We start from the raw sequence: 9,438 nt of genomic DNA, 5'->3' as shown, positions 1-9,438 counted from the left end.
ATCCTTTGTATTTCTGCAGTGTCAGTTGTTACTTCTCCTTTTTCATTTCTAATTCTATTGATTTGAGTCTTCTCCCTTTTTTTCTTGATGAGTCTGGCTAATGGTTTATTAATTTCGTTTATCTTCTCAAAGAACCAGCTTTTAGTTTCATTGATCTTTGCCTTCGTTGCCTTCATTTCTTTTTCATTTATTTCTCCTCTGATCTTTATGATTTCTTTCCTTCCGCTAACTTTGGGATTTTTTTGTGCTTCTTTCTCCAATTGCTTTAGGTGCATGGTTAGGTTGTTTAGTTGAGATGTTTCTTGTTTCTTAAAGTAGGATTGTATTGCTATAAACTTCCCTCTTAGAACTGCTTTTGCTGCATCCCATAGGTTTTGGGTCGTCGTGTCTACATTGTCATTTATTCTACGTATTTTTTGATTTCCTCTTTGATTTCTTCAGTGATCACTTCGTTATTAAGTAGTGTATTGTTTAGCCTCCATGTGTTTGTATTTTTTACAGATATTTTCCTGTAATTGATATCTAGAGTCAAAGCATTGTGGTCCTGAAAGATAGTTGATATGATTTCAATTTTCTTAAATTTACCAAGGCTAGATTTGTGACCCAAGATATGATCTATCCTGGAGAATGTTTCATGTGCGCTGAATAAAATTGTGTATTCTCTTGTTTTCGGATGGAATGTCCTATAAATATCAATTAAGTCCATCTTGTTTAATGTATCATTTAAAGCTTGTGTTTCCTTATTTTTTCATTTTCGATGATCTGTCCATTGGTGAAAGTGGGGTGTTAAAGTCCCCTCTATGACTGTGTTATTGTCAGTTTCCCCTTTTATGGCTGTTAGTATTTGCCTTATGTATTGAGGTGCTCCTATGTTGGGTGCATAAATATTTACAATTGTTATATCTTCTAGGATCGATCCTTTGACCATTATGTAGTGTCCTTCTTTGTCTCTTGTAATAGTCTTTATTTTAATGTCTATTTTGTCTGATATGAGAATTGCTACTCCAGCTTTTTTCTGATTTCCATTTGCATGGAATATCTTTCTCCATCCCCTCACTTTTAGTCTGTATGTGTCCCTAGGTCTGAAGTGGGTCTCTTGTAGACAGCATACATACGGGTTTTGTTTTTGTATCCATTCAGCCAGTCTGTGTCTTTTGGTTGGAGCACTAAATCCATTTACTTTTAAGGTAATTATCACTATGTATGTTCCTATTCCCGTTTTTTAAATTGTTTTGGGTTTGTTATTGTAGGTCTTTTCCTTCTCTTGTGTTTCTTGCCTAGAGTAGTTCCTTTAGCATTTGTTGTAAAGCTGGTTTGGTGGTGCTGAACTCTTTCAACTTTTGCTTGTCTGTAAAGGTTTTAATTTCTCCATCAAATCTGAATGAGATCCTTGCTGGGTAGAGTAATCTTGGTTGTAGGTTTTTATCCTTCATCACTTTAAATATGTCCTGCCACTCCCTTCTGGCTTGCAGAGTTTCTGCTGAAAGATCAGCTGTTAACCTTATGGGGATTCCCTTGTGTGTTATTTGTTGTTTTTCCTTGCTGCTTTTAATATGTTTTCTTTGTATTTAATTTTTGATATTTTAATTAATATGTGTCTTGCCATGTTTCTCTTTGGATTTATCCTGTATGGGATTCTCTGTGCTTCCTGGACTTGATTAACTATTTCCTTTCCCATATTAGGGTAGTTTTGAACTGTAATCTCTTCAAATATTTTCTCAGTCCCTTTCTATCTTCTTCCAGGAGCCCTATAATTCGAATGTTGGTGCATTTAATATTGTCCCAGAGGTCTCTGAATCTGATCTCAGTTCTTTTCATTCTTTTTTCTTTATTCTGCTCTGCAGTAGTTATTTCCACTACTTTATCTTCCAGGTCACTTATCTGTTCTTCTGCCTCTGTTATTCTGCTATTGATCCCTTCTAGAGTATTTTTAATTTCATTTATTGTGTTTTTCATCATTGCTTGTTTACACTTTAGTTCTTCTAGTTCCTTGTTAAACATTTCTTGCATTTCCTCTGTTCTATTTCCAAGATTTTGGAACATCTTTACTATCATTATTCTGAATTCTTTTTCAGGTAGACTGCCTATTTCCTCTTCATTTGTTAGGTCTGGTGCGTTTTTACCTTGCTCCTTCATCTGCTGTATGTTTTTCTGTCTTTTCATTTTGCTTATCTTACCCTGTTTGGGGTCTCCTTTACGCAGGCTGAAGGTTCGTAGTTCCCGTTGTTTTTGGTGTCTGTTCCCAGTGTCTAAGGTTGGTTCAGTGTGTTGTGTAGGTTTCCTGGTGGAGGGGACTAATGCCTGTGTTCTTGTGGATGAGGCTGGATCTTGTCTTTCTGGTGGGCAGATCCACTTCTGCTGGTGTGTTTTGGTGTGTCTCTGGCCTTATTATGATTTTAGGCAGCCTCTCTGCTAATGCATGGTGCTGTGTTCCTGTCTTGCTAGTTGTTTGTCATAGGGTGTCCAACACTGTAGCTTGATGGTCGTTGAGTGAAGCTGGGTTTTGGTGTTGAGGTGGAGATCTCTGTGAGATTTTCACCATTTGATATTAAGTGGAGCTGAGAGGTCTCTTGTGGTCCAGTGTCCTGAAGTTGGCTCTCCCACCTCAGTGGCACAGCCATGACGCCTGGCTGGAGCACCAACAGCCTGTTCTCCACACAGCTCAGAATAAAAGGGAGAAGAAATAGAAAGAAAGAAAGAAAGAAAGAAAGAAAGAAAGAAAGAAAGAGGATAAAATAAAATATAGTAAGATAAAATACAACAAAGTTATTAAAATAAAAAATAATTATTAAGAAAAAAATTTTAATAAGTAAAAAAAAAAAAAGGATAGACAGAACCCTAGGACAAATGGTGAAAGCAAAGCTATACAGACAAAATTTCACACAGAAGCATACACATACACACTCACAAAAAGAGAAAAAGGGAAAAAAAAAATATATATATATATATATATCATTGCTCCCAGTGTCCACCTCATCAATTTGGGATGATTTATTGTTTATTCAGGTATTCCACAGATGCAGGGTAGATCAAGTTGACTGTGGAGATTTAATCCCCTGCTCCTGAGACTGCTGGGAGAGATTTTCCTTTCTCTTCTTTGTTCGCACAGCTCCTGGGGTTCAGCTTTGGATTTGTACCCGCCTCTGCGTGTAGGTCGCCTGAAGGCGTCTGTTCTTCGCTCAGACAGGATGAGGTTAAAGGAGCAGCTGATTCAGGGGCTCTGGCTCGCTCAGGCTGTGGGGAAGTAGGGGTATAGAATTCAGGGTGAGCCTGCGGTGGCAGAGGCCGGTGTGATGTTGCACCAGCCTGAGGCATGCCGTGTGTTCTCCCAGGGAAGTTGTCCCTGGATCACGGGACTCTGGCAGTGATGGGCTGCACAGTCTCCCAGGAGGGGAGTTGTGGAGAGTGACCTGTGCTTGCACACAGGCTTTTTGGTGGTGGCGGCAGCAGCCTTAGCGTTTCATGCCTGTCTCTGTGGTCTGCACTGATAGCCACGGCTCAAGCTCATCTCTGGAGCTCCTTTAAGCAGCGCTCTTAATCCCCTCTCTTTTTGGGAGGTCTGAGGTCTTCTGCCAGCGTTCAGTGGGTGTTCTACAGGAGCAGTTCCACATGTAGATGTATTTCTGATGTATCTGTGGGGAGGAAGGTGATCTCCGCGTCTTACTCTTCCTCCATCTTCTCAAATCCTCCACATGTATGTTTAATTATTGGTAGCTCTCTGAGATTAGAAGTTTCACACTAAGTTTCAAAATTCTATATATGCACCTACTACTCATTGGCAAAATAATTCCAATGTTCTTTATTTGTAAAGAAAAATTCTATTAAGGTGAGTAGGGTGAAGATTGAAATTTGCTAATCTATCACTCACCAAATATTTTTGATCTTTTAATGAGTAGACAGTATAATGATCACTTTTAAATCTATGAATATATTTTAAATAAACCTTTCATTTTATAAAATTTTAAATTTACAAAATTATTTCAAAGATAGTACAGAGTTCATATATGCCCCACTCCACATTTTCTCCATTTTTAACATTTTACGTTAGTTAGTATGGTGAATTTTTCACAATTAAGGAGGCAATATTGATACATTAATATTAACTAAAGGCCAAATTCTTATTTCTTCTGTTTTTTCCTACTGTCCTTTTTCAGTTCCAATATTCCAACAAAGATACCACATTATATTTAATAGTGATGTCTGCTTTTTAGGCTCCTCTTGGTTGTGACTGTTTTTTCTTTTTCTTTCTTCTTCTAACTTAAAAATATTTTCCAGGTTGCTTTTTTCTTTTTTTCATTTGTTTCAAAATTCTCAATGATAGAGATGTTTTGTAAATCTGCAATAAGATTAAAAGCTTACTTAATTCTGTAGCTTAATGAAAGTATGAAATCATATGCAAAAGGTTAAAATATCCACAAAAAATAAAACGTTTTTTAAAAAAGAATGACATTTAAATCCCAATGATACTAATTTTCTTATTGAAAATATTTTATTTTGCACATGTATTCACAGTTTTACTGATGAAATAAATTATTGTTACATTTAGCATGTACTTAATTAAACATTATAAAAGCTACAAGTCACGATTGTTTAAAGTTCTTTCATAATTTTAAATTTAATTATCTGAAAATTATCAGTCATTTTATTAGTCAATACTTGATATTGCATGCATGTCATTATAATTATTAATGCCAGCCCATTTACTAGCTCATTTACTTTGGCTATGCACAATTATGTGTGACATTTAAAAAATAACACTGTTTTCATCATGATACAAACACTTTTCTGAAGATCAACTAAAGATCTATTTGTTATAGTTTTGTTAGTTATTGTTTTCCTGACAAAATTCATAGACTGAGAAGAATCAGATGGTAATGGAAAATATACCGATGGTAATCTATTTAATTGGTATCTTAAATTTTCTTCCTTACTAACCCAGAAGAATCTATATTTTACTTCTTTTACTGTTAGAAGACAAGGAAATTCAGTCTCTTACATTTTGTGATACTTTTACACACACTTCTCATTTGAATCTCACAAGTATTCGGTGATATAAGTAGGGTTAATGTAAACTCAACATCACCAGGGCTCACCCACCTTTGAATATAAGTGGAAACGAATATTAATACATAGATATTACTGGCTCTTTTAACTGCATTTGCAAAACATAAGACTCCCATTTCTTTCTCCACAAAGTCCTTCCGTTCTCTTTTACTGTGTGCTTCTTGATGAAGTCAAGTCTTAAAAAGCTGTGGGGGGAGAATGCAATTTTGATGCTGACATATTACTTGATTGATTTTTCTTAGTTTATACATTCCATTTGCTTTTTCATTTGCATCTTTCTTTAAACATATCATATAATGCCTACTATGTGCCCGCCTCTGCTTTATATGCGATGGTTTTAGTGTTGAATAGTAGACTGGTTTTTTGACTTTACAAATTTTATATTCTTATAGCAATTGACAAATAATAAGAAATAATAAGAATAATAAGAAATAGATAACTTCAAAAAGTGATGGTTGCTGTGATGAAAATAAACTATGATTATGTGAGAAAGAGTAATGTGGTTGAGATTCCATGATGAGAGGAAGCCAAGCACATGAAGAATGAGAAGAGCAGGGTTCCAATCAAAATGAAAGGAAGTTCAATATCTCAGGGAAGAGAAGAAACCTAGTGAACTTGAGGATTTCCAAAGAAATATGTGTCTGTAATTAGGTAATGAAGGGAGGAGTTTCTCCTGAAGAAGTTTGAGGAGGCCCTAGTAGGATCAAAAAGTCTCACTTTCAGAAAAGAGAACCAATAATAATTCCTATATAAAGTCAATTACTATCAAGCACATTTTCTAAGTTCCAACAGTACTCATATTTTAGCTTTTCTCCAGCCTAACATATTCTTTTAAGACCTTTACTTTGCTATTTATCTCCTCCACTTTCCTCTTCTCTCCTTCTAGAAAACCCCTATTCATCTTCTGAGGCAAGCTAGTGCTCTCCCTTCTCTGGGGAAGTGCTCTTCCCATCCTCAGGCTATGAGCTCCCAGAGCACTCTGTGAATATCCTTTTTATGGAACTTATTACACTGCAATCTGCCTCCCCTAATTATGAGTTTGTCAATGAAGGGGACTTGTCTCATTCATTTTTGCATTCTTTTCTTCCTCCTTACAACTATCTTGCAGAATTGAATTATTTATAAATAATTATTTGCTGAATGTGTAAAGAATACTTTAGTGATCAAGGTAATTGTAAAGAAAATGCTTTTAAAGAAACATTTAATATTTAATTTTATTTGAGACAAAGACAAACTGGCAGATGAAGCCATAACACCACACAGAAGAAATATGACTCTAAAGAAATTGATATCAATGAAATAACAATGCATATTGGTTATATTTTTATTGGGTTTATGGAGAAAGATACAGAAAGGTGATAGTCAGTTAATCTTTTAATGGGCCACAAAGTAGGGATCTGGCCATTGTAAATCCAAATATTTAAATCAATTACTGCTCATTTTCCTTTGTGGGAAGAAAAGAAGAACACTGACCATTTTAACTTACTTGGCTTTTTTTTTTTTTTTTTTTCTTGAGACAAACCTGAAAGCACACATTGCAAAAAGTAGGTGTGAAGCCATTTGCCGGCTGGAATTTTACTTTTTTCCGGGTTGATATTGCTCGTTGTTGTGGAGCAGATATCAGGATGTTTGGTTGATCTTTGACATTTTGGTGACAACATTACCATCAACTGCTAATGCCAACTTAATATGAAGAGGTTAAACAGAAATTCTATAAGGGAATGAACAGTTTCCACATGTTTAGAGACATGGAAGATATTATTTTTTTTATTTTTTATTTTTTTGTGGTACGCGGGCCTCCCACTGCTGTGAACTCTTCCATTGTGGAGCACAGGCTCCGGATGCACAGGCCCAGCGGCCACGGCTCACAGGCCCAGCCGCTCTGCGGCATGCGGGATCCCCCGGACCGGGGCACGAACCCACCTCCCCTGCATCGGCAGGTGGACTCTCAACCACTGCGCCACCAGGGAAGCCCGGCAGATATTATTAATGCAAGTGACACAGGTCAGATATATTTTTAAAATTTTTCTTGACTATTCCCAGAAACTAAAGAGTTCAGCTGCTGATGTGCTCATGAGCAGTTGATTGCTTTGAGAGATAAAACTTACTTTAAAAGGCAAGGAATTTGTTTAAAATCACTATAGTTTTAAACAAAGATTTTGTGAATAAATAAAGTACAAGTGAAATTTTCAAATAACTGTGACTATAATTTTAACTATCAGCCAAGCTATATTTAGCTTTACAATATAAAATATTAACATGGAAAATACCTAGTGTAGTGAAATTGTAATATTTCTTGCAAATGGATACTGGAAACTATTAATATACATCCAATAGCCTTAGGCCGTATAGGAGCAAGAGCTTAAAGTGTTGAAAGAGTTGAATAATGAGTGGGGGATATTCCATTGCCACACATACCCATTTTTTTCAAACACAGAATCTCAGAAAATGTATGTGAGCTATTCTGAAGTGTTACAATGAGCTCATATTTCTGAAAGTAAATGCAGGTGAATGTTCCTGAGATTTTAAATGGGGCTATTGAGAGTGATGCAATGGTATTTTACATGGACTCAATGACCTCATTTTAGGACCTCAGTCACCATGAAACATGGTAAAAGAGGCCAGTAACTCCTTTGTCTTGTAGCCCCACAGGCTGGAATGTTCTATGTTGGCTGTTACAGTGAGACTTGAACTTGACCTGGATACACCTTTCCACACTTTGTCTTCCATTCTTTCACTGCCTATTAATAATTTACTTGATTTCACTTAACAAATATTTTGCTTACCAAAGTTAGCAAATTCTTTCCATCCTATAAGGAACACATTCAATTAAGGGTTTTTTAAGGTACAGAAATATAAGGAGGAAGAAAATATTCATTCATAACCCCACTAGGTAGAGACAATAACTATACACATATTGAAATGTGTAAACACAGTATTTAATGTGTGCATAATATTTTACTCAATAGTTGAGTCATAATATTTTAGTTTTCCTATTTATGTTGTTTCCAAATTTGTACTGGTAAAAGTAAAGTCACAATGTTATCTTTATGCCTGAAGTTTTGAAGGATTTCTTCAAAATAATTTCTAAGGATATTTGCTAAGGTATAGATATAGTTTTAAATTTTTTGACAAAAAATATTACATTGGTTTCCATAGAAATTCTCCAAAATTATGCTTCACTGAATGATTACTAGTGTATAAACTCTTAAGAGACTGAATATCACGGAATTTCATTGTTACTATAGTATATAAATGAATAATTCTTCACAGTTTCTATTAACATTAACAATTTTTGATCAATAATGAGATTGGATATTTCATAATATGTACATTAGACAATTGTGAAATTATTTTTCTTTATCTAATGGATCTTAGTGTTTTCATTATCAGTTGTGTGACTGGCTTTATATTTTTGATAAAATCTCTTGCACTTACATTTGTTTCCTTGTGTAGACTGATGCATAACCTTTGTATTTTTCTTGGGGATTTTCACCTATTTTATGTGAAAATAAAAATATTTGTGATATCCTTTATATTATTATTTGGACTCCACTTCAAAGCCACCACTTGGGGCATCACAAATATATGTGGTAGCCTCTCAACTCTCATGCAGCATTCGAGATGCCAAGTACTATCTCAACTAATTTTTTCAAAGATTTTCCTAATTAATCACACCCCTAGTTTTTTTCACTTCCATTTTCAGAATCTCTTCTTTTTTTTTTTTTTGTGGTATGCGGGCCTCCCTCTGCTGTGGCCTCTCCCGTTGCGGAGCACAGGCTCCGGACGCGCAGGCTCAGCGGCCATGGCCCACGGGCCCTGCCGCTCCGCGGCATGTGGGATCCTCCCAGACCGGGGCGCGAACCCGGTTCCCCTGCATTGGCAGGCGGACGCGCAACCACTGCGCCACCTGGGAAGCCCTTACCTAATTTTTTTTTTTTTTTTTCAGAATCTCTTCATTTTAATGAAATATTTCACATTTACATTACATCTTGTATACTTTAATTTGTTTTCTTGCACTTGTTTTTAAAGTCATTTTCTTTTCATGTGCAGTCTTTTTTCTGCATTGTAGACTCATCAATTTCTTCATGGACAGTGAGGGGTTAGTTTAAGTGGTGTCTTAAGTACTACCTTTAAGGTGTTCTGTGATTTGAATTTTTAAGGATGGGAACTAGCTCTTTCAATTCTTTATTATCTGGGCTTCCCTGGTGGCGCAGTGGTTGAGAATCTGCCTGCCGATGTAGGGGACACGGGTTCATGCCCCGGTACGGGAAGATCCCACATGCCGCGGAGCAGCTGGGCCCGTGAGCCATGGCCACTGAGCCTGCGCGTCCGGAGCCTGTGCTCCGCAACGGGAGAGGCCACAACAGTGAG

The sequence above is a fragment of the Physeter macrocephalus genome, chromosome 13, assembly GCF_002837175.3.
Source record: "Physeter macrocephalus isolate SW-GA chromosome 13, ASM283717v5, whole genome shotgun sequence".
NCBI classification, from domain to species: domain Eukaryota; kingdom Metazoa; phylum Chordata; class Mammalia; order Artiodactyla; family Physeteridae; genus Physeter; species Physeter macrocephalus.
The sequence above is the reverse complement of the archived record's forward strand: the minus strand, read 5'-3'. Positions refer to the sequence as shown.